Below are 22701 nucleotides of genomic sequence, written 5' to 3'. Positions count from 1 at the left end.
CCAAGCCCTACAAAATTATTTATCCTCCTGGGCTTCCAAAAACTATCCAGTGGTTCCATCCAGTGAAAATACCATGAAAATGCTTTGGTAAAGATTTAAAATTTGTTGACTTATCATTCGGGTGGCATGCACGAATTAAGAGCACAAATTCAGACCTGGGCAACTCTACAAGGAGCGTTTTATGAGTTTGTGCTCTAAATTGAGGTTGGCCATCTGATATGCTGATGTTGTGTAAACGATTCTTTTATTCTGTGCTTATCTGGAAAGGCATTTCCCTTCTTTCATTGCTTAGGTATGAGCTTAAATAGTAGCACTCCAAGGCCACAGTAAAAAAGATATATATCACATATTGCACGGAGTATCACTAGCAACAAGTAAATATAAGCCGTGGTAGAGAAAATGCTAATATACAAATATGGCAGCACACATTTTCGACCAGAAGGGTATGAGGAAGGATACTGGTGTGGAAAAGACGTCAGTAACCACAGCGCCGTGCCCCCAGTGACACAGGTTCCTACTGGCGCGGAAGCCGCAGACAGAAGCTCCCGACTGCACACACCGACATTTATCCAAGCCGAAACCTGTGGGGGTCGCAAGGCGAGGGGGCACCGGCGGGGCGGGGGGTACCGGGGAGCCCGCGCCCCGCTCGCAGCCCCCGGTGCCCCCCGCCTCCGGCGGTCCCCGCGCAGGGGCCGCTCCGCTCCGCGCCGGCGGCGCTCGGCGGGACTGGCACGGCTCTGGCACGGCTCCGGCACGGCTCCGCCCGACCGGCCCAGCCCGGCCCGGCCCGGCCCGGCGGGGCCATCGCACCGCCCCCGGCCGCCGCCCCCGCCCCGCCGCCGCCCTGATTGGGCCCGCGGGGAGGCCCCTCCCGCCGGGCCCCGCCGCCGCCGCGCCGCGCCCGCTCCCCAAATACACCTTGGCGGCGCCGGGGAGCGGCAGCGGCGCCTGCCCAGAGCCCCTCGGCGGGGCTGCGGCCGCGGGCACCCCGCGCCATGGTGAGTGATGGAGGCAGGCAGGCAGGCAGGGAGGGAGGGAGGGAGCCAGCGAGCGGCGCCCGGGGCGCGGAGAGGGGCGGCGGGGACCCTGGACAGCGCTGGGACGGGGCGCCCGGCCGGGACCGCGGGGCGCGCCCGGGGCCGGGGCTCTCTCTCTCCGGCCGGGCGGGGATGGGTGCTGAGCCCCGGCAGCGGGCGGGGGGCGCGGGAAGCCCTCTCCCCTCAGCGCCCCGAGCCCCGTGTGCGCCGTGCTCCCAGCCAGACATGGGCGTGAGCGAAACGGGGATCGATTCGGGGCTGGGAGCGCTCGGGGAGCCCGCACAGCGCTCCAGCCACGGGCGGTACTCGGGCGGCCTTTGTGCATTGTGAGGCTTTCTAAGAATTCGCCAACTGCTGATGCTCGTCGAGCTAATTAAACCCATTCAGGCTGGTGTTAATGCGTTATGCTTAGGTAAGGTTCCTTAGCCGGTTTTCAGAGCAATTTATATCATTCCACCTCATTGATTAGACACCAACCTGGTATTTCATCGCATACTTGATGCTCTAACAATAACTTCATCTCTGCATCTGCTATTCCAATTATTGCTTTCTCGTTGGAAGAATAAATGAACCCCCAAACTGTGTGGTATTCATGATGATAAGCAGTTTTTCAGTCAATTTCCTCTCTCTTCTTTCCATTTCTTCAAGATTTTAGGCTCGTAATCCCTTTTCTGAGTGAATAGGTTTGTTTCTGTGGCTAGAGCTCAGTGGGCATTACTAGCCTATGTTTAGCATTCCCTTTATAAAATCATCACTATCTATAATCATGAGACTCTTGACAACTTTTTCTCTCATATATAAAGGAGTGCTTTTATACATCTTTTAAACATCTTATGTCATGTCTCAAGCTTGATCTAATGCTGCTTCTAAAATGGCTCTATTTTCAGAGCTGGTCACTTATTCTGGGGATGTAGTAAAATGGCTTTCTAAGTTCGAAGGACGATTTAACAGGGAACAAGTCATAAACCAGGATGCAGTGTGTCTGTAATGCTGTATTTGGGCTTTTCACTTCCACTGGACTACAGGTTACATTGTGCTGCATTTGGGTTACTCTAAAGAGATATGATCAGACATTTGCTATTTGAAATACTAGTAGGAAAACCAATGTTTTTATTCATTTGGATTTTCCATTTTTAAGTCTGAGAATACAGAGCTACAGAATAATGTAACAGAGGAATTTATTCATAACAAGTGTAGGAGTTTAATTATATTTGTATGAATAGAACAAAATGTTTTACTTATTTGGAAGTGGTCTAATCTTAGAATTTTTCCTAAGACAAAACTCCCAATGGAGCCACTCCCTTTTCTTGTAGTTAGAATTAAGATGATTTGTTTCCGAACTACAAAAAGGAGTCATAAGGAAACATACACTTTAAATCATATAAATGGGTCTACTACTTTTCTAGGGTCAGGAACAAAAGGTGGTGACAGGCTGTACTGGGAAGAGATTCCTGTAACAGACCATTTTACATAATTAATCAGAGAAGATAAGCAATTCAGGCATCCAGACAATGTATGCAGATGTGTTACAAATGTTCTCTTTATAGGGAAGAGAATTGTAGAGAAGTTTCTTGCTTGGATTGTGTTGCTCTGGGGTGCTACATCCGGCCATACGTTCTGATGACTGTTCTCTTTGCTTTGCCAGTAGCAAGATCCTTAAATGAACCAGGTGATTGTAAGGAAGCACGAGGAGTACTGTAGCAGTGATATAAGAATTTTGTGCTCCCATTCTCCCATTCTCAGAAAAACAAAGCATTTGCTGAAATCATGCTGATCCAAAGCAGGCAGGAAAAGTATGGAAGGAGAGAGAAGGAAAGCACGTTTTCATATTTCCTGGTTGTACTTCCTTTTTCTGTGGAAATATGTAGCTTGCAGCTATAATGAGTCATGACAATGCAAGATCATGAGGCAAATACTGGAGGAGAAGGTAAGGAATTTAGTTCTACAGTGGTGTTTTTTTTCCCTTTTTGATATCAATAAAATGTCTCACCAATCTTGCTGCACTTTATTCCATTGGTTCACTTGCTAAGTACTCAAATTAATCAAATTTTTAATAAAACACTAAAAATGAGAAGTCAGGGTCCGTAAGAGTAAGTACTCAAGTTGAGTATATTTGTCTTACTGGGATTAATGCTTTCTTTAAAAAAAATCTCTCCTTAGCCTTCTATGACAGTCTGTTTCAAAACAGATCCCATAGTGAAATCAAAACATAAGTAAGAGTTGATAATAAAATCTAATATGCCAAATATCAGTAGCAGTCAAAACCTGGTTATGTCATGCTATAAAAGATAAAATATCAGTGCTATTATGAGTATGAATGCCATCTGTTTAAAATTCTAAAAAAAATCCCCAAAAACTAAGACTCAAAATAAGTAATCCAAGAAGCCAAGACAGAGTTTATAGCAAACATAGCTATTTTCCTTTTAACTGAAATGAGTTGTTAACAAAAAATCCTGTAAATTGTATTGTACTTTAAAAAATCCCCAAAAAATAAAAATAAGCACCTCAGTAATCTAAGCAAGTATATGCTACGTTCTAAATAATCCACAAAGAGATATGTGCAAGGAGGTACTGGCTGTATTTTGTATATGCTTTGTAGACTAGCAACAGGTTTTTATAAAGAAAAAAATGTTTTTTTTTTTATTAAAAGTTCCGCATAGGTAAAAAGAAATCTTATTTTTAAAAATTCTTGGAAACTACAGGATGTGACTTAAAGTATTTTATTGTAATGTTATTTAGAAATCATTACATTTCAGATGGCACATTTAATTAGCAAATGAAATTTGGGCAATTGGAGGCCTGCCATTAGAGTTTCTTTGCTGGGATTCCTTGCACTTTTTGTACTATTTACTTTTTAAAGACCTTTATTGTCTATGTGTCTTAAAATTTACTGCATTTCTGTAGATGTTTGCCATTGCAATTAAGATTTTTAGCATTTGAAAGTAAATTAGGGCCAAATCTCATATTTGACATTACTTTGAATATTCTTCCTAGCATGTCTTCACCATTTGAGATATGGCTGTATGATGTTTGTATATTGTATGGCTGTATGTATGATGTATATTCAGTGTGTCTTCCATGAATAGTTGTAAGACAAGTAGAGATTCAAGTTTATCATTAAACACATTATATTTTTAAGTAAGTTCAAGGCCTCATTTTTTGTTCAACAAAGGAACACTGTTCAGGGCAGAATGTTAGTATCTATTTAATTTTAAAATTACAATAGAATTTAAGGATGTGCTTAAATTGACTAGGGCTTCTAGCTATGGTGTAAACAACAAATTAATTTTTACTAATAAAGGCGGCGAAATTTGCTAGAAAAAGCAGATTTTGTATAAGGTTTTGTTTATAGGTTCACATGCTTTGAGACAACTGAAAAAGACATGTTAATGTCTATAGTTAAGCCTTTTTATGGTGCCATAGGTACTGACTGCAGCTCATTTGGTGATATGCTGTTCTTCCATTTTTTTGTTTGTCCTAATCGGGTGATGGCAGTTGTAGGTCAGTGCTAGGAAGTGGCTCACCACACAGGATATTTATTTTTGTGGATGTGGTGTTGAGAGCAAGCTGATATCCACTCCCTTTTTGTAGGAGTGCACGTTTCACTGTTCTGCTGCTTCATGACCTAACCCAGAGCAAATATGCTCCCTGCAGATTAATTTTACTTCACCACAGGGAGGCCTCACCACGTCCTGTTCATTGATTCAGACCCCAGGCACCTCTGTGAGCTTCAGGGCCTCCACAGGAGAATTCCACCCTATCAGAGCATAGTTTTTTGTGATACTCACTTCCAGTTGTTTTTTATTAATGTTTCCTGTTATATGATAGTTTTGTTAAGTGGAATAGATGTCCTTGCTAAGAATATTACTGCTTTCAGATTTAATTGAGATTAATTGTATTTTAACTGACATTCTCATTTGATTCAAATGCCCCTTTCCATGGTTCAGGCCTTTACAGCTACTTTTAAGCACTCTCCCAGCTACTTGAACTTGGCAGTATTGTGGTACACATTATTCTTGATTTTACTGCTATGACTCTTTAAATTACTTCCTTTGTATTACTTAAAGTCAATTTTTGAATTGATTTTCTTCTTGCACATTCACTATTCACACTCAAAGCAGCCATTCCAAGAGAATGGTGCCCTGCTAGCAGAAGCATTCAAGTGAACCCCCTTGTGCAAGTCAACCCCAAGAGGGTAATTCCTTTCAGGGAGGGCACTAAGCCCAGATGATAACCAAGCTGTGACCTTGTGTTATTTCTTAGAGGGTATTTCCTTCATGAGAGCCCCCTATCTCTGCTTCCTATGCATGTGTATCTGTCTGTGAACAGAGTGCTGTGCTGTCCCTGCTTGAGTGACAAGGCCACTTTTTCTCGGCCCTAAGGCAAGGGGAGAAATGCCTGGAGACTTGAACTGCTGTGGGGCAGGGAGCTGTCTGGAACCCTCCCTTGGGATGGTTTGGCTATGCCTTGCACTTCACGCATGGCTATGCCCATCGATTGTTTCAGCTAAGTCCATATAGAAAATAGGTCAGCCATGCAGTGGCTCAGGAAGAGAGCTTCAGTAGTGTAGCTGTAATCTAGAAGCAGGACGTGTGTATCATCTTGGAGGAGACTGGAACCACTTCCAAAGATGTTATCAAGCATCATGGAATCTAGCCCTTGGACAGCTATTTGTGTTAGAGAGCTGCAGGGAATATCCCATGCAAGTCATCCAATTGCCTCCCTGTGAATAAAGTTAAAATTTCTTGTTAGAAGGCCGCGTGCTAAAGTTCGTTGATTATTTCCCCCTCCACAAATGGAAATTGAAAGAAACATACATTTATGAAGTGAATCTGTTCCTCAGCCCAGTTCTGAGTTATTCAGAACAAAAATACATCATGCTTTTGGGGAAAATGTATTTTGTGGGAATCCTCCTGGTATAATTCTTGAATGTCACTGATTCCAGAGAGTGCAGTAAAACTTGTGGTTTCTGTGATGCCATGTACATTACTGCTGCTAAACTCTCCACTTTTAATAAATAATAGCACAAAACCAAGTTTCTCAATAGTATATTAGACAGAAATGTGTTGTGCAGCGATTACTGCCTTTCTAATGCTGACCAAAGTAAATGTGTGTTTAATTTCATTTTAACCTTGCATTTCACTTGGCACTTGATACAGATGCAGACTGGCAAAAATTGTTCAGGGAATGCTGATTGCCCTCCTCGGCAAATGCAGAAACTCTTCACACACAAAAGAGCATTAGTAAAAGCCTGAATACAGAGGAACACCTCAGCAATATTTCTAGTTTGTTATTGGGAAAAATTGGGATTTTTTGTTTGCTCATAATGATTTCTATGATTTGAAAACACAAGACAATATGCTCAGGTGCTGCCTTCTGGTTAATAGGGAGGGGCATTTTCTTACACGAATAGCTGTGTTTCTCCCTAGCCCTGACTGCTGGCACCCAGGACCCTAAAATCCTCGTTGCAGTTCCTGTTTTAAATAGAACTGCTAAAAATGGCAAAATTTCCATGTCTTCAGAGAAAGCATGTATCAATCTAACTTTAAATCTCCTTTTTTGTTGTTTTTGCTGAAATTGTCTTCATAGTTTTCTCTTGTCTCTTTGCACTGGCAAACTGAAGGTGCACAACCATTTGCCTTCACTATGAGAAAAACCTTTGGCAGATAGATAGATTTCTGAAATTTTAGTGAAAATGGAGACATTAGTCCATAGAGCTCATGAGGCATATTTAGAGGTAGGATTTTAGAATTTCCCCATGGGAAGAATGTTAAGAAGGGAGAGAGTCTTGTAGCTTAAGTAACTTAGCAAGGCTTTTGGTCAATGGAAACTGATTTTTTTTCTCAAAAACTGTGACAGAAATAATTACAATTAGTTATAGCTTGAATGAATTACCTATTTTGGTACAGTTAAAGTTCCCAAACAAGCTGCACGATATTAAAAACCAGCCAAGGGGAAATGCATTTCCTTTAAGGAATTATGAAGCCTTCAGAAGTAACAGAATGACATTAAACCTGCTATGTGTTAGCCATGAAGATTTAGCATGAGAATACCTTCCTTGTTCTGCATGTATATTTAGCACCTGTATCCTTTTATGAATCCTATCTGCAAAATCTATTAGAATTTTACTGTGTAAAGCGTTTTCATCCCAATGTTGCTTTTAAAATCTGGCTGGCAATTTTTATAAGGTCAAACATGACTTTTCTAAATCCCTCAGATCTAGTAAACTGCCCAAAAAACTTGTGCAATCTCTTAACTTGTGCTAAGACTTCTGGATTCACTTCTTAGCTCAGCTGCTGTCTTCCTTTTGTGATCTCCAGCATGCCTTATTTCCCCACTTATAAAGGAGGCATTGTTATGCTCCTTTCATATCCCATTTTTCTGTCTTAGCCATTCAGAGGGCAAACCCTTTAGGTCAGACATCATCTTCTGCTCTATATTTCTGTAAGGCCCTGCTCTTAATTGGAGCCTTCTGGGTTAAAAAAAAGGAAGTAATAGGCATACCAACAGCAACAGAGAGAGAGAGGGAGCAGAATGCAGGGTATCAGTGGCACTATTCCTCTGCTAAGCAACCTGCCCAAGGATGACCTCACAGAAGGTTAAATACCAGTATTTAAGCGTAAACAAAAGTTCTGTAAGAATTTTTGCAAGTTGTGATCTTACTGACTAAATAGTGAGACCTTCATGAATGTTGGAAGGCAATGAAATATTTCCCTTTGCAGACAAAAACATTTGGTTGTTTGGTGGCAGTGAAATAACAGAGGAGACCAGTCTTCATCTCAAGTTAGGCACAGTTTGCAAAACCTTTTGATGTGCCTGTGAGACAGAAACCACGTTTGTAGTGTGACACTGAAAATCTGTTGCTGATCTGAAAATTAGTATCGGCTTCGATCAGGTTCAGACTTAGCCCTGTATGTCACATGCTCCTGATCTGTGTGAGAGGGAGCATGATTGTCAACTATATGTGGAAAAAGTCACTGACCATAACAACAGTAAATTTGAGAACCAACTGTGACTGGCTAGTCACAGTTTGAAGTGTACAGCTATACCATGCACGAGATAGAGGTGGGTGGGCATCATGTCACCGACTATTCTCGTAGCAGATTAGAGACAGGCACTCAGAAATGCCAGTAAAAACTGGCTTTGATGGTTGCTTAATATATGAAATGCAGTTTCATGATATCTTCCTTTGAGTTCTCTTTGAAAATGATTTGCAGTTCTAAGTAATCATAAGTTCTAAGCAAAAATGGGTTCAAACGATAGAGGGGAATTAAAAGGAAAAAGTATCTTTTCAAATAGGCTTTAAAACAGTGAAAAACAAGGACTACTGATAGGACACAGGGTTATGATTTACCCGTAGCAAAAACAAAAAACCAGAATATCTGTTCCTGCCTGTGTTGTGGGCAGAATTTTGTTAGCAGGAAATTGGTATTGGTATGGAAAAATAAGATGATAAATAAGAGAGTGGTAGTGGCAGAAAAGCATTTAAAAAAAAAAAAGTTAGATTTTATTGCCATTGTTGTAAGCTATTATAACTGTTACACTGCAGTAATGGATCTTTAGTAAAATATTAATAAATGCGTTCCGATCTTTAAACTTAGGTTTGGCAATCTGTCTTTTAGCAAAGAAGCTGCATTACTTAGGAATGCAATCCTAATGTCAGTTTAACATAGTATGGGCATCGTGGGATTTAGATGCCTGTTTTAAACGGAGTTGAAAACCCAGAGCAAAGGTTTACGACATTAATATGGTGCAACAATACTTGTGATACTGTGAGAATTTAATTTCTCCATTGTCACAAGATACTTGTAAAGTTAATGCTTGTGTCTCTTTAAAGCTTGTCAGGTACAAGTATTTAAAATAAATGTTTTGTGTTTTCCACATCACCTAAAGTGTAAGCAGAAATGTCAAATATTTCTGACCCCATATAAATGAAGACTATACACAGTGCAGCAGCTTTTCTTTCCTCCCTGTGTTATTTTTACCTGTTGAGAGTGCACTCTGCAAGATTCGTGGTGCTTCAAAATGCTCTAGAATGCCAAAATGCTTAAAAAATGTTGTCTTCATCTTGGCAGGAAATTCCTTGTGAAGGAGATACTACCTTTCTTTATCCTTAAACTTAAATCTGTGGTTTACATCCTCCAGGAACTCGTGCATCACATTCCCTCCCTCTGCCCCAGCTATTTTCATGGCTTCTCAGCCTTTACTCTCTTGGAAAAGGGGAACTTGCAATGTAGCATCCTCTTTCTGTGCATGTAAACAAGTACAGAGGTGGAACCTATTATTTGTTACATGATTTCTTTTCTCAAGGGTCCAGTGAACAATTATTTTAACTGTCCAGGCAAAGGAGCATATCTCTTCAAGATAATATTCAAATAACATTCAAAACCTATTTGAAGTACTACTCTGAGTACATATGCACTTGATATGGCTGGAATTTGATTTTGGTTCATTTTTAGCTTTTCTGCCTCAGTTCACTAGCCGTTGCTTGCTCTTTCACCTCAGAAAAAGCTAAACTGTGTTCTTTTCTGCTTGGAGCTGGTATTCACAGAACTAGTATGCAACACAGCAAGTTGGAGACATCCTGTTATATGGCTCCATTTAGTAAATTAACGTAGTTTCTGAATATAATGAAAGAAAACAGGTGTTCAGTGGTGGATTTCCGTTTTACAGATTTAAAAAAGCAGCATATACAAAATTCACATGCTATTCATTAACATTTTGGTGGGAAATTGTGCTTGAAGGACCTTTGGTGTGGTACAGCCCCTACACTTCAAGTGAGCCTAAAGTCTCTAGGTAGCTGAAGTGTTGAGACAAAGATGTTTATCAATCACATTTGGTTTTGGTTTGGGTTCTCAACAAAGTAGCTGAGGTGACTCTGTTGCCACTTTTCTTTGGCTGTTGCTCCTGTTTGGGAGCTCCTCCAGACCAAGATGCTCAGCTGTGTTCTGTGCCCATTTTGCCTGAGGACTGAAGCCCAAAGCCTCCCAGCACTGAATCATAAATTACCACACCTTGAACTAAGAACTGGATGCCCATACAGCTCCTTACCTTCTGTGGTAGCAGTGGAAGGAAGGTCTGCTTGTGTTTATGGGTGATTGCTGACACCAGTGCACTTCCATGCTGCCTCACTGGGATGCAGGTCAGGGCCTTGAAGGAAGCCAGGTAAGTAATGCTTCCATCCTTGGGTCTCAGATACATGTGCAGCACCAACTGGTATTCCAGAAGGCCTGATGGAGAGAGAAAAGAGGTTGCTTATAGACATATTGTAAACAATATGTCTATATTGTACAATATGGACATATTGTAAACCAAAAGTGAAATATCCTTAAGAAAACAAAATGTAACATTATGAAATGAAACCTTAAGTCAGTAACAATGGACATCTAACCTTTATGTTCTAAATCAATGCCATTTAAAATAAAATACTAGAAAATAACATAGGAAGTTTTTACTTCTTTATTAACACAGGGCAGCCTCATTAAACAAGGGTATATTGTTCCCAGCCTGCCAATAGGTGCTAGTGCAGCAAACCAGTGAAACTAGGAATTGAATCTTGATGGCCAAATCAAGGTAATAAACACATATCTTTCCTTAATTGTGCATCAGAGAGTAATACATAGACCAGAGAGTTGGTTGAAACACAGAAACAACAAACAAAAAATTTCTCCTAAAATTGAAAATATTGTTGGAAAGCTCCATGAAATTAGTATGTCAACATGTTCTATAGGCTATACTGACAGATTACAGAAAAAAATATTTGCATAAAAACCTACCAAATTTCAATGGATTTGTAGTAGAGAGAAAGCACTTTATCAATAAGAGAACTGTCCATTCCATTACAAATAGTTTTGCTCTATTGGCCATGTTTTCCATATTTCTTATGGATTTTTTGATCCTCATGTTTTTCTGTAGGTTTTCCTCTGTTCTTTCCTCTGTGATCCTTTATTCTGTCTGCAACTCCCTTTGTTTTATCTTCCACATAATAAAGAACAGCAAAATAAATTAGAAAAAATAGGAAAACTGCAATCTGAGAAATGGAGACAAGCTCTGATCTTTCTGACTTCGGTAGGAATAATGTGATGTTAACATTGTTGCAGCCAGTGCAGTTATACAGGTTGTGAAGTGAAGAAATGTGGGTGATTCTAGGTACCCTGCCTAGAATAACTCCAGGAAAATTACCCTGTTGTTCATGCAATGCACAATATCTGTATTTACCCAATGAGAGAAAGACGTGAAGACCTTGCACAAAAAGTCACAAAAAAGCAGCAGAAGAATTATGGTTAAAATACATTTAATTTGCCTCAATAATTAAACCCTGCATTTGTACCTTGAATTAGAGGCTGGTGATTGGTACATCTGATCAAAGTTTCTGAATTGTTCTTTGTTAACCTTTTGTTGGATTTCCATTCTTCAGTATCTCTTAATCTGTTTAATCTGTGTTTGTCTGAAACACCTGCCACAGAAATTGGTGAATTTCAGTGGAATTTGCAAGCATTGCAAGCTAAGCATCTATTTCGTCTATTTCTGGAAGTGTCAGTCTGTAACCAGCACTTTGGCACAAAAACATCCAAAACTGAAACAGAGTTTCAAAAAATTGGATGGTATTATTTCTGTTCTATTTGAATATTCAACTTTGGTATTGTTACAAGAGGCTGCAATTCAACAGCTAATGTACTTGAATCTGTATAATGCATCGCTTGAAACATGCTAAATCTTTCTAAATGTATGTGTTCTAACTGGAGGAGCAGCACTGACCAAAGCTTCTACTATTTGATATGTTTTAGCTATAAGGACGTGTCCTTTTTTTTGTTTATCACTAGTGAGGATTTGGAAATGTAGCATTATAAATCTTTTTTTTTCCTTGGTATCATGATCAATACCTCAATGATCCTCTGATTTTCACTGTGTCTATTATTAAAACAAAAAAGCTACATTTTAATGACTTGAGAAGTTTCTTTCACATTTCTACATCTCAATAGCCTTGCTATGATTGATATATGTCAAGGCTGAATCTCCCATAAATATTTTCACCTTACTTTTCCATAGGGCCACATTTCCCCTCACTCTTCCCCTCAAACTGCCGCCAGGGCCAAGGGGAAGATATTACGGAATACGTGGTGAACATGGCAGTTCTGTCTGAGTTAATCTTGCATTCCTTCTCCCTGCTGCTCTCATTTACATGTGCTGACTTTTCCTGTGCAAAAGTAATCTGAAAAACACTCTGTGCAATTTGATTTCATTCACATGCTTAAAAGAAATGTTGAATAAATGGAACGGAAGGATTTGAAAGAGTAATAGCTGTGGTAACTTCAGCAATTGCACTGGAGACAGTAACAAGCATCTCAGATTGAACATTCAACAGGAAGCCAAAATCTGCTTCTGAATTTATTTAATCTTTAGTTTTTTTACACACATGGTATACACTAACAACAAGCTAATGTTAGTCATTAAGTGCTTATTTGTTGTGATTAACAAGATTAATTTCTCTTAATACCACACGTGCAAGCTCAATATTTTACAGAAGCTCTCATCTTTACTTAGCTTCATCATTTTAGTGAAAAAGGAAGCCTGTGCTTTTAAGGACAGTATAAATTCATATATTTACCTAGCTTTCTCTGCTTTAAGTGCATATCTGCTGTATTTTGAAGAAGAGTATTAGAAAGCACCTAAACAAGATACTCAAAGTGGTATTGTAATGTATTCCTAGAGCATTTAGTCTCTCTGGATATGCTGATAATCTTTTCAAAGGTAAGATGCACTGCTTTTCTGTACTCAAATCTTTTTTAGAAGAGCAGATTTTGAAAGAGGTGGGCTATGAATAACTATATGAGCCTGTACCATTGTGTGCAAAATGACAGGCCAGTCAGTGAAATAAAAAGGAAGGTGCTAATTTACAGTGCACATGGGCTAAATCAGCAATTCCAATTATTTTTAAGCATGTTTTGTAGCAGAAACTATCTGTAGGCATTCTAATCAAAAAGGAAGGTGCCTCTTGGTCCTGCTCTGCAAATACCATGGGAACAATTGGGAAAGTCGCTAATTTCTCTGCTTCTTCAGAGCTGCTTTTTTTTTGCAGGGACCTACTTTAAGCAGGATCAGTATCTGTATGATGGCTATGGAAACACCCCTTCAGCCATCTATTTGGGGTGATTACACATCTTAAATCAATATTTTTTTCAGAAAAAGTACAAGGACATAACCTCAATGCTGCGGGACAAACCATTTTTGCTAATTACAAGTTCCTGTTATTACCTTCCCATGCATAGTTTTTAACCTTTCTGTAATCTCAAATGACCTCAGTTCTGTGATTATTGCATCTGCACACTTAGCTGCAAAAACCCAACATTAAAAAGCCAAGGTCATATTTTGGTTCAAAAATAAGAAAAGATGCAAATCAGTATTTCAATGACAGCAGTGACAGACCTTTTAGGTTTAATCCTATTTTTGCTATATCCAGAAACCTGCTGTTGACTTCAACAGGAGTTGGCATGAGTGCTTAGCTCTGAATAAATATGAAAGGTAGTTGTCAGTGATTTTCAGCATGAAAATGATTTTGTAGGCATTGTAAACAGAAGTGACAGGTGGCAAATACCCAGTCAGAAAACTCTGCAACTGAAATCTGCTAATGAAACACTTTTCTTTCTACAGACCTAGTTTTCAGACACTTCTCTAAGATCTGTGGAGTCCATGGAAACTTTTAGTACTTCTATTTACAATATTTTTAGTACTTTTATTTATAAAACTTGCTTTTCATGATAATTTAAAGCTATGAACACAAAGGGAATATTTAACTATATGCACTGTCTCTAGACACTACAATCAATGTTTTATATTGCACTAGCATGCTCCAGTGTATTTGGGAAAATAATATTTATGCAAACCTGTATGTCAGTTGCATAAACTGTTACATCAACTTCAGCAAGAATATGTGCAGGTACAAATCTCAGCAAGATAAGTGTCTTTCAAGAAGTAGGGAAAATTTTTTATCATCACTGAAAGATGCTTCACAGTTAATCCAGACCATGGTACTCAAACGACAAGTTACTTCATGCTTCAGAAATTTGGAGTTGTTAAACAGTTTGTTGTTTCATTTATTAAAAAAAGAGATGCTGCAATGCTGGCTAAGTCATGAATACTAGCTAAAGATTTTACTAATGGTATGGGACAAAAGGTTACTAGATTCCACATTCATCACAAAATAATTACTATTATTTTTTAATTTATTTGCTCCTTAAAAGCATTTTTGGTCTATGAAATAAACAAAAATCGGATTTTGCAGGTATGTGAAGTTAAAGGTCAAGTTAAATAGTAAAGCTCTATGCATTGCTTAAAGTGAGAGACTGAGCTGTATAGTAGGTATTTGGAAGGAATCAGTAAGCACAACAATTAACAATGACTTCCTGTTCTAGACTGTCACTGCTTCTCCTTTTGTGGATTCTAATTAAATTCCGTTGGCTGTGGGCAACACTTTGATCTTTACATTTAACTTCTGCAGACTCATGACCAGTGCATGTCCTCAGGATGAGTTTTAATTCTTGAAACGAAGACATAAATTTCTTTTTCATGGCTTTTCTCTTACAAGTTTTCTGGAAGTATTGTACTTTCAGGGACTGCAAATGTAGATTATGTTATATTTAAAAATATATTCTTTTAAAGTGTGAGAATAATTTCCAGATGCTTTGGATTGCTTTCCCTCACTGCAGCATCTCCTCTCCTTCAAATGCTTCCTCATCGAGGCACCTGGATCACGCGAGGTCTCATCGGTTATGTCAGTTCAGTATCGGGATTTCTCAAAAAAAGCAAAACCAAAATGCAAGCCCAAAACCCGAGCAATGCCTCACGGTTACATACAGCAGGTTTCTAGTTTTTGTTGAGGTGTCTTTATCTCTCCTCAGTGAAAACGGCCGTGGGCAGTGCAGCTCCAGTGCTCCTGCAGTGCACGGGGCTGTGGCTCTCGGGGTGTCTCCATCGGGGGTAGCTCAGCCGGGGTTCCAGCCCTGCTGCGGGCCAGGGGGTGCGGATGTGCCGCACTCCAGGGCTGCCTTCTCATCCTGGGCAGAGGGTCAGGTGCTGTCAGCCTGCCTGCTGGGCTTGCTGGGGACTGTTTTCACAGAGGTTTTGACTCACAGGAAAATAATATTTTTCCCACGCTGCCTTCTCAGCATGCCTCCCTGTTATTTGGTCCTAGCATAGGAAAATATTTACCCTACAAAAGTACTCAATGTGATACTTAAAATGGCAAATATGTATTTTATCAGCAGCATTTGGGAATCTGTCCTTCCTTTAGCTACATGCCAAAACATGGGTGTAGTAATTAAGGTTCCCCCTGTGCTTTTAATTGAAACCAGAGATGTGGCTGCAATATAACTTTCACATCTGGAGTCTGGGCTTGTCCCAGGGGTATAGTTGGATCCAGAGGCTTGCTTCAGACCATTGCAGGGAAATGAGTCAGTCACAAAACCAGTATAAGAAATTCAATGATACTTTAAAATGAGGGTTTTGCCCTATATTCAAGAACATTAGTTTCAGTATTAAGATAGAGTGTTTAGTGTTATTACACAAATGCTAATATTTTTAAGCAGCAGAAATGTCTGTCTCATGACCTTAAAATAAGACGTATTAGTAGTTTTGAAGTTGACATGTATTCTGTGAAACTTGTTTTCAAAATAGATGACAAGACAGAAAAGTAGATAATTTGGTTTTTTCTCAGAAAATAAAGGTAATTATTATCTTCATCTCCTGGCTTTGTAGCTGTCTAATGTTGCAAATCGCAATCTATTCAACTTGGAGCACAGAAGAAACACTTGATTGTGTTTCTCTACCTCTTAAAACAATTTATACAGGAAAATAAAAGGTAGAAAGGTGAGGAAATTCCACATTATGTGGGGAGAAAGATTTCTTATAAGCAAGGTCTAGATTTTTAACTTGCCCTGAGCAGTCATATAGGACAGTCAGTGGGATGAGTTACAACACTGAACTTGGATTTACTAAAATGTTTGGACTGTTAAAACAATGATTGATTGGTGTGATTTGTATTATTTTATCATAGCTGCTTTACTGTCTTTTGCTTCGTTTGGTAATCACTGTAATTGCATTAAATCAGGAAGTTCTGTGGTGTGCTGTGGTATTTCCTTATTATCAAAGGTATGCTGTAACTTACAGAAAAATTTTGTCTCTACTTGTATTAGAAATATCCCTAAACAGAGGGTGAGAACACTGGAACTGGGCTTGCACAGCACACAATGGCAATTTTAGTGCTTTGAAGAAAAAATGGTAAAAGACTACTGTTAAAGGGCTCTGAGGTAAAGATGGATGGCAACAAGGACTGACTTGAAAGAAAGGAGCATGGAAATTTTGGCTGAACAAGCAGGAAAGTTAATGCCTGGCAAAGCATATTCATTTTGGGAACTGGAGTGAAATTTGAGATTGCTGATTCTAGTAATTTCTTGGGCACCAGTAAATTATTGTGGAGTCCACTGTTCCATATCATGTCTGATCCTGATCTGTAGAGAGGATAACAACCTTTTCATCACTTGCTGCCTTTGCTCAGGTAGCAGAAATATGTACTGTGAAAAAGCATAGAATCTTCCAAGAAAGAAAAGTACTACTTTGTAAATTAAGTAAAGCTCCTGTCTACACAAGGTAGGAATTTAGGATTGAATGGTCACACATATTAAGGGGTTTCTAGACCTCAACTCCTTGGCTTTGCAATATCCAAACAAATTAATGCTTTGAAGGTGTATGTGGCCAGGACACGTTTAAACTAACAATGAAGCAAAACATGAAAGGTTAACTTATTTGTACAGGATTTAATAAGACAAGTAATTGCTTTGACTTCTTAAAATATGAGCTTATATATGGATGTGGACTTGTGGTGTTTTCTTCTTAGTATTTTAGAAACAACCTTAAGATCCTTGGAAATGATCCAATCACCAGGGCTTTGATTTTGTTGCTACCCAGAACACTTGAAGTAGAAAAAAATTATATGCAGGTATTACACTTAATATGACTAAGACAAAATTATAATATTTAGTTATTTTAGCTGAGTTTATCAGCTGATAGACACAGCATCTGAAACAGAACTGAGCTGCTACTCATGATACAGAGGGTGCTGGATCCTTACCTGTCTCACTAGAAGCTGGTTGTGTTTTGCCTGTGCATAAAAAAAACAGTTCCTGCCTTGCTCTCTTCAGAGGCACTGATTGGCAAGGGGCAAAAGGCAGTGATTTCTGAACCCCACAGAGATTAGAGCTGAATGGGAATAGCAGAACCCTTTCTTACATAAAGGCAGAAGTGAACAGCTGCTTCTGTGGAGGCAAAGGCTTCCACACCACTCCTGCAAGTGCTGCGATCACTCTCATACTAGAGAAAGTTAGATTCAGTCAGTGATATCTTTTGACTCTAGCAAAACAGACTATTTTTTAAAAATTATTGCTCAATGTGCAGCAGTTCACCTGACAAAGTGATAGGTATGATTTAAAATTAGAAAATTACATACCGTCATACCATATTCTGTCTTACTCTGAGTGAAGGACTCTGCTTGTCATAAGATAAAAGTATTTAATGTTGCTTTTAATTTTTGTGCCATCTCCATAAATTAAGATTATAAACTACCTTTAGCTACTGTTGACAAGTGGTATTGCTTAGTTTTTAATTTATTAATATTAGGGATTTTACTGTATGATTGATTCATTGATCTGTATTGCAGGACAATGTCAAGAAATGTTATAAAAAAGGCAATATTCAGAAGCAGATAGTAAAAATAAACATAGAGGATTGCATTTTTGACTGTGAGACATATAAAGATGTAAACTTGCAAAGAAATGTTTGTACAGAGCATTTTGAGCACTTAAGTTATTCTGCAGCTATGACTATACTATGTAAAGTCATCTTCATTTTTCTGAGTGGCACAGTGCCATGTGGTACTCAGTCAGACACTAAATAAATCGGTTTCTTGTAGTATGATCTCACAGCAGATTATTTAATTTTAATTTTCAATTTGTTTCCCAAGGTAACTACAACATCAATTAATATGGCAGAGATTGAGAATTCACATTAGACACTGCTACTCCCCTGGGATGAGCTCTCTTAAACCATGTTTGGAGAGGAATCAAAAGCAGAAACTATTTTCATGGTTTTTTTTTTTGTTATGCTCAGAAATTGTTTAAAGACATGATGAACACTGGGAGGGCTGGTGTTCCTCATTTCTGAAACACATCTGCAGATGTTTGACTTAACCTATGATGTGCAATATCACCTTTCTCATACCTTTTTAAGGTCCATCATACTGCTGAAATTCCTTCTGTAATCTCTGCACTGGGAATTCATTATCTTTCTCCTGTCAGACCTTTAACATCACTGTCTAATTACAATATGAGTGAGACAGATTTTCCTGTAATATAATAGACTTTTTTTCTGAACATTACTTAAATTAAGTGCAAGATGCACTTAGGATACCAGATGCAAACTTGATGTTTTAATTAAAGAAGACATATAGGTTTTTTTCAGTATTTGAATCCTCTAAAGTGTTGTGGATTTAGGTTTTTCCACTTTGTTTATTTAAAGATGTGATTTAGGGGGTTTTGTCATTGCAGAGGTCAGGAAGAGTTTTGAACTGACCACTGCTTGAAAATTTTTATACCTGTTAAATCGATAATGGTTTTGAACTGGGATCCCTGTTATCAAAGAGCCATACAGTTTGTTTATGGGAAAACAAGAACTTCAGGATGCTTAGAAAATGGTTCTTCAGAGAACTCTCTCTGTGTCTTCATTATCTGGACTTTAAAGATCTGGTATTGGTTTTGTACAACAGCATTATTGCTAGAAACATCATGGATATCCATGTTCTTCCAAATCAATTTTGATATGTTCATAAATAGCAACTGGCAGGAGCCCAAAGTAGTGTTCAGATCAAGGACAAAGATTCCAGTCCCCACCAGGGCAGAATGAGGCTGAATGTAGGTGTCCTGCAGCACACAGGGTAGCATCACAAAAAGAAGCTGCAGACACAGTAGCTGCATGCCCAGCAGCTTTGTCAACTCAGGGATCTTCACATTAGTGCCCATTTTGCCGCTGAAAAAGTCTTGTCCCATGACCATCTTCTGGGACCTCTTCCCAATTGGCAGCTTCTAGAGACTTTTCAGGTGTAAAACAATGGCATCACTTCCTTTTCTGAACTGATTCTACCTGCCTGGATATTTTTCCTATCACAGTAAATGTGATTTAGTTAAAATACTATATGATAGCATGGAAGTGAACCCCAAATACTTCCAGATTATTGTTTTTTAAAAATGGAGAAATAACTTAGTCACCAGGAAAAAACATCCAAAGAAACCGAAAACTCATTGGTAATTGATGAAGGTCATTCACTTTCTTTGCTCTTAGGTTAGTGCAAATGCAGTATATATTTGTTGCTGTTTAATTCTGCATTCTTTTACAAAAATATATTTCAGAGTCTTTTTTTCCTTTTAAACTTCTGATATACTTGACTTAAGAAATTTTAGTAGTTATTTTATAAATTCAAAATTTATCTTGAAATTTAAAGCCCAAATCCAGCAAAGCACCTGAGTATAAATGTAAGATCCATCAGAGCCATAATTTTTTTTTTAGGTTTGACAATTGTGCATGTATATATGTGTCTTTAACTTCAGTACACCCATCAGTCCAACTACATAAAATATGGTTCTTTTTTGCTTTTCTTTCTTAGTGTAGTAATATTGGGTATGTAATGGCTTCTGAATAAAAATATGTATCTATGTATCTATAACAATGCTTACAGTATAAAGTATTATGTATATTTATGTATTTGGAGTATGGTTCTTGCTTTAAATTTTCACTGCCTTATTTGCTACCCAGTTATTCAGCAATAAAAAATGAAGTATTGCTAATGTCATGCAGCAGAAACAAATGAGTTTCTGTGTAAAAACTGAAATCAGAAATATAAAATATTATATAAACATTCTTCAGCCTCTTGTTCTTAGCATTGTGTTTATTGATTCTTAAAATAAGACGTTAATTTTGATAGATGTCCCCTAGAGCCTGGCCTGACACCATCAGTATTACAGCATACTTTAGAAGGGGCTTTTCTGCCAAATATTTTTCTCAGCAGCAGGTCCAATCAAAGTAGCCCCTGCCTATTTCTCCTTTTATCCATGCCATTTGTGCTGTGTCTGCAGCATTCCTCTGCTGTGCCATTCATTCCAGCTGTTTCAAAAGCAGCAGCTGATAACCTGTATCAGGGAATTAGTTATTTTTAACCCTGATACAGTTGCCATGTGACCCCAAATGCCCTTAGGGTGTCTCAGGGGCAGAAACAAATGGTGTCGTGCGCAGGCTTATTAAAGCCGTAGTGCCTTTGAGAGAAGTAGTTGTTGTATCTCCAGAGAGAAAAATGTAATACTTAGCTGCTTCCAGAGTCGCCAAAAGCTCTCGAGGATTATTTTTAAAGAGTATTATATGAGCATGAGAGGATCTGATTCAATGAGATACAGTCAATAGAAAATGAAAGAAAGAGCCTTTTTCAGACTAACTGAAATAAATCATCTTCACTAAAACCTGTCCCTAAGTGCCTCATCTACACATCTTTTAAATACCTCCAAGGATGATGATTCTACTGCTTCCTTGCGCAGCCTGTTCCAATTTTTGAGCACCCTTTCTTTGAAGAAATGTTTCTTAATATTGAGTCTAAACCTCCCTTGTTAAAACTGGAGGCTGGTTCTTCTTTGACATGTGTTACTGGAGAGAAGAGACTGATCTGCAACTTGCTACAGCCTCCTTTTAGATGCAGAAGATCTTGACTGAGCCTCCTTTTTTTCAGGATAAACACACCCAGCTTCCCCAGCTACTCCTTATAAAACTTGTACCCCAGATCCGTTGCCCTTCTCTGGACATGCTCCAGCCCCTCAATGTCCTTCTTGTAGTGAGGGGCCCAGAACTGGATGCAGGGTTCAAGGTGTGATCTCACCTGTGCTGAGTACAGGGGACAGTCACCGCCCTGGTCCTGCTGGCCACACTATTGCTGTTCCAGGCCAGATGCCCCTGGCCTTCTTGGCCACCTGGGCACACACTGGGTCATGTTCAGCTGCTGTTGACCAGCACATCCAGCACGCCCAGCACCTGGCCCTTTTCTGCCAGGCAATTTTCCAGTCCCTCTCCCTCAGCCTGTAGCACTGCATGGGGCACCCAAGGGCAGGAACAATCACTTTTCTTGTTGAACCTTATATGACTGGCCATCCTGTCCAGATCCCTCAGCATTCCCACCCATCTTGTGCTGCCTGCAGACAGACTGAGGGTTCACTCAATCCCCTTGTCCAGGTCATTGATAAAGTAATTAACCAGGTCTGGCCCCAATACTGAGCTGTGGGGAGCCCCACCAGTGACTGGCTGCCAACTGGATGTAACTCCATTCACCAACACTCTCTGGGCTTGGTCATCCAGCCAGTTCTTTGCTTGGCAAAGAGCATGCTTGTGAAAGCCACGAGCAGCCAGTTTCTCCAGAATGTTATGGGAAATGATGTCAAAGGCTTTAATGGAGTCTGGGTAGACTTCATCTTTTTCCTTCATTCACTAGGCAGGTCACCTTGTCATAGAAGGAGACCAGACTTGTCAGGCAGGTCCTGCCTTTCCTAAACCCATGCTGGCTGCTCCTGATCCCCTGGTTGTCCTGCATGTGTTGTGTGATGGTACTCAAGATGATCTGCTCCATGACCTTCTCTGGCTGACTGAGCCTGACTGAAGTCAAGCTGTAAGGTGATATCCTCCCTCTGACTTCTTGTGGATGGACATTATCTTAACATACCTCCTGTCAACTGGGACCTGCCCAATTAGCCAAGACTGCTGGTAAATAATGGAAGATGATTTGGTGAGCTCTTCTGCCAGTTGCCTTTAGACCCTTGGGTGAATCCCATCTGGCCCCATGGCCTTGTGTATCTTAAATTGTATAGCTGCTCACTAACCATTTTCTCCAGGTTTATAGGAGCATCATTCTTCTTTCTGTCTCTGTCTTCCAGCACAGGGTCTTGGTACCCTGAGAGCAAGTGTTCTCACTATTAAAGACTGAGGCAAAGAAGGCACTGAGTACCTCAGCCTTTTCCTTGTCCTTTGCCACTATGTTTCTTTCTGCATGCAGCAGAAGGATTCTCCTTAGCCTTCCTTTTGTTGCTGATGTATTTGTAAAAACAATTTTGTGTTTTACAGCAGTAGTCAGATTGAGTTCTAGCTGAGCTTTGGCCCTGTAACAAATGGAACCATTATTAAAATTAAAAATTTAATGTGTTGTTTGGAAAATGCCACCTTCAAAAGCATAAAAATCCCTTAGTGTTTCCAAGCAACTGCAGTTGTGTGGTCAAATTCCCAAGATGTGAGTTGTCACCAGTCAGTTGTTTTTACAAGAAACTCTAACCTTTGGTCTTGGATGGTTTACTGTTTAAGTACACACAGTAACTTAAATCAAATGTTTCTCTGTTACATAAAGGATATCTTGGGCATCAAGTAAATTTAGATTTAAGTATTCATAACTAGTCTGTTTCGTTGTGCCAAATGAGATAGTTTTTAATAGTTACTTATAAAGAATCAAAAAGGTTTCCTCATTGGAATTCCACTCTTTCAGAAACCTCATCCATCAATGTGACCGAATATGTGTCAGGTAAGACAAGTCCTCTGC

The 22701-nt window shown here is 39.4% G+C and overlaps 1 protein-coding gene across 1 annotated transcript in view; it reads left to right on the top strand.

The window, feature by feature from the left end:
- The first annotated feature begins 923 nt into the window (after positions 1-923).
- Positions 924-22701, top strand: part of GUCY1A1 (guanylate cyclase 1 soluble subunit alpha 1) — a 34899-nt gene continuing 13121 nt past the window's right edge. Inside the window, exon 1 of the mRNA XM_084204064.1 lies at positions 924-998. The gene's annotated coding sequence lies outside the window, so the exon portion shown is untranslated. The remainder of the gene's footprint in view (positions 999-22701) is intronic.

This window comes from Fringilla coelebs (assembly GCF_963513975.1).
Source record: "Fringilla coelebs genome assembly, chromosome: 4".
Taxonomy (NCBI): domain Eukaryota; kingdom Metazoa; phylum Chordata; class Aves; order Passeriformes; family Fringillidae; genus Fringilla; species Fringilla coelebs.
The sequence above is the reverse complement of the archived record's forward strand: the minus strand, read 5'-3'. Positions and strand labels throughout refer to the sequence as shown.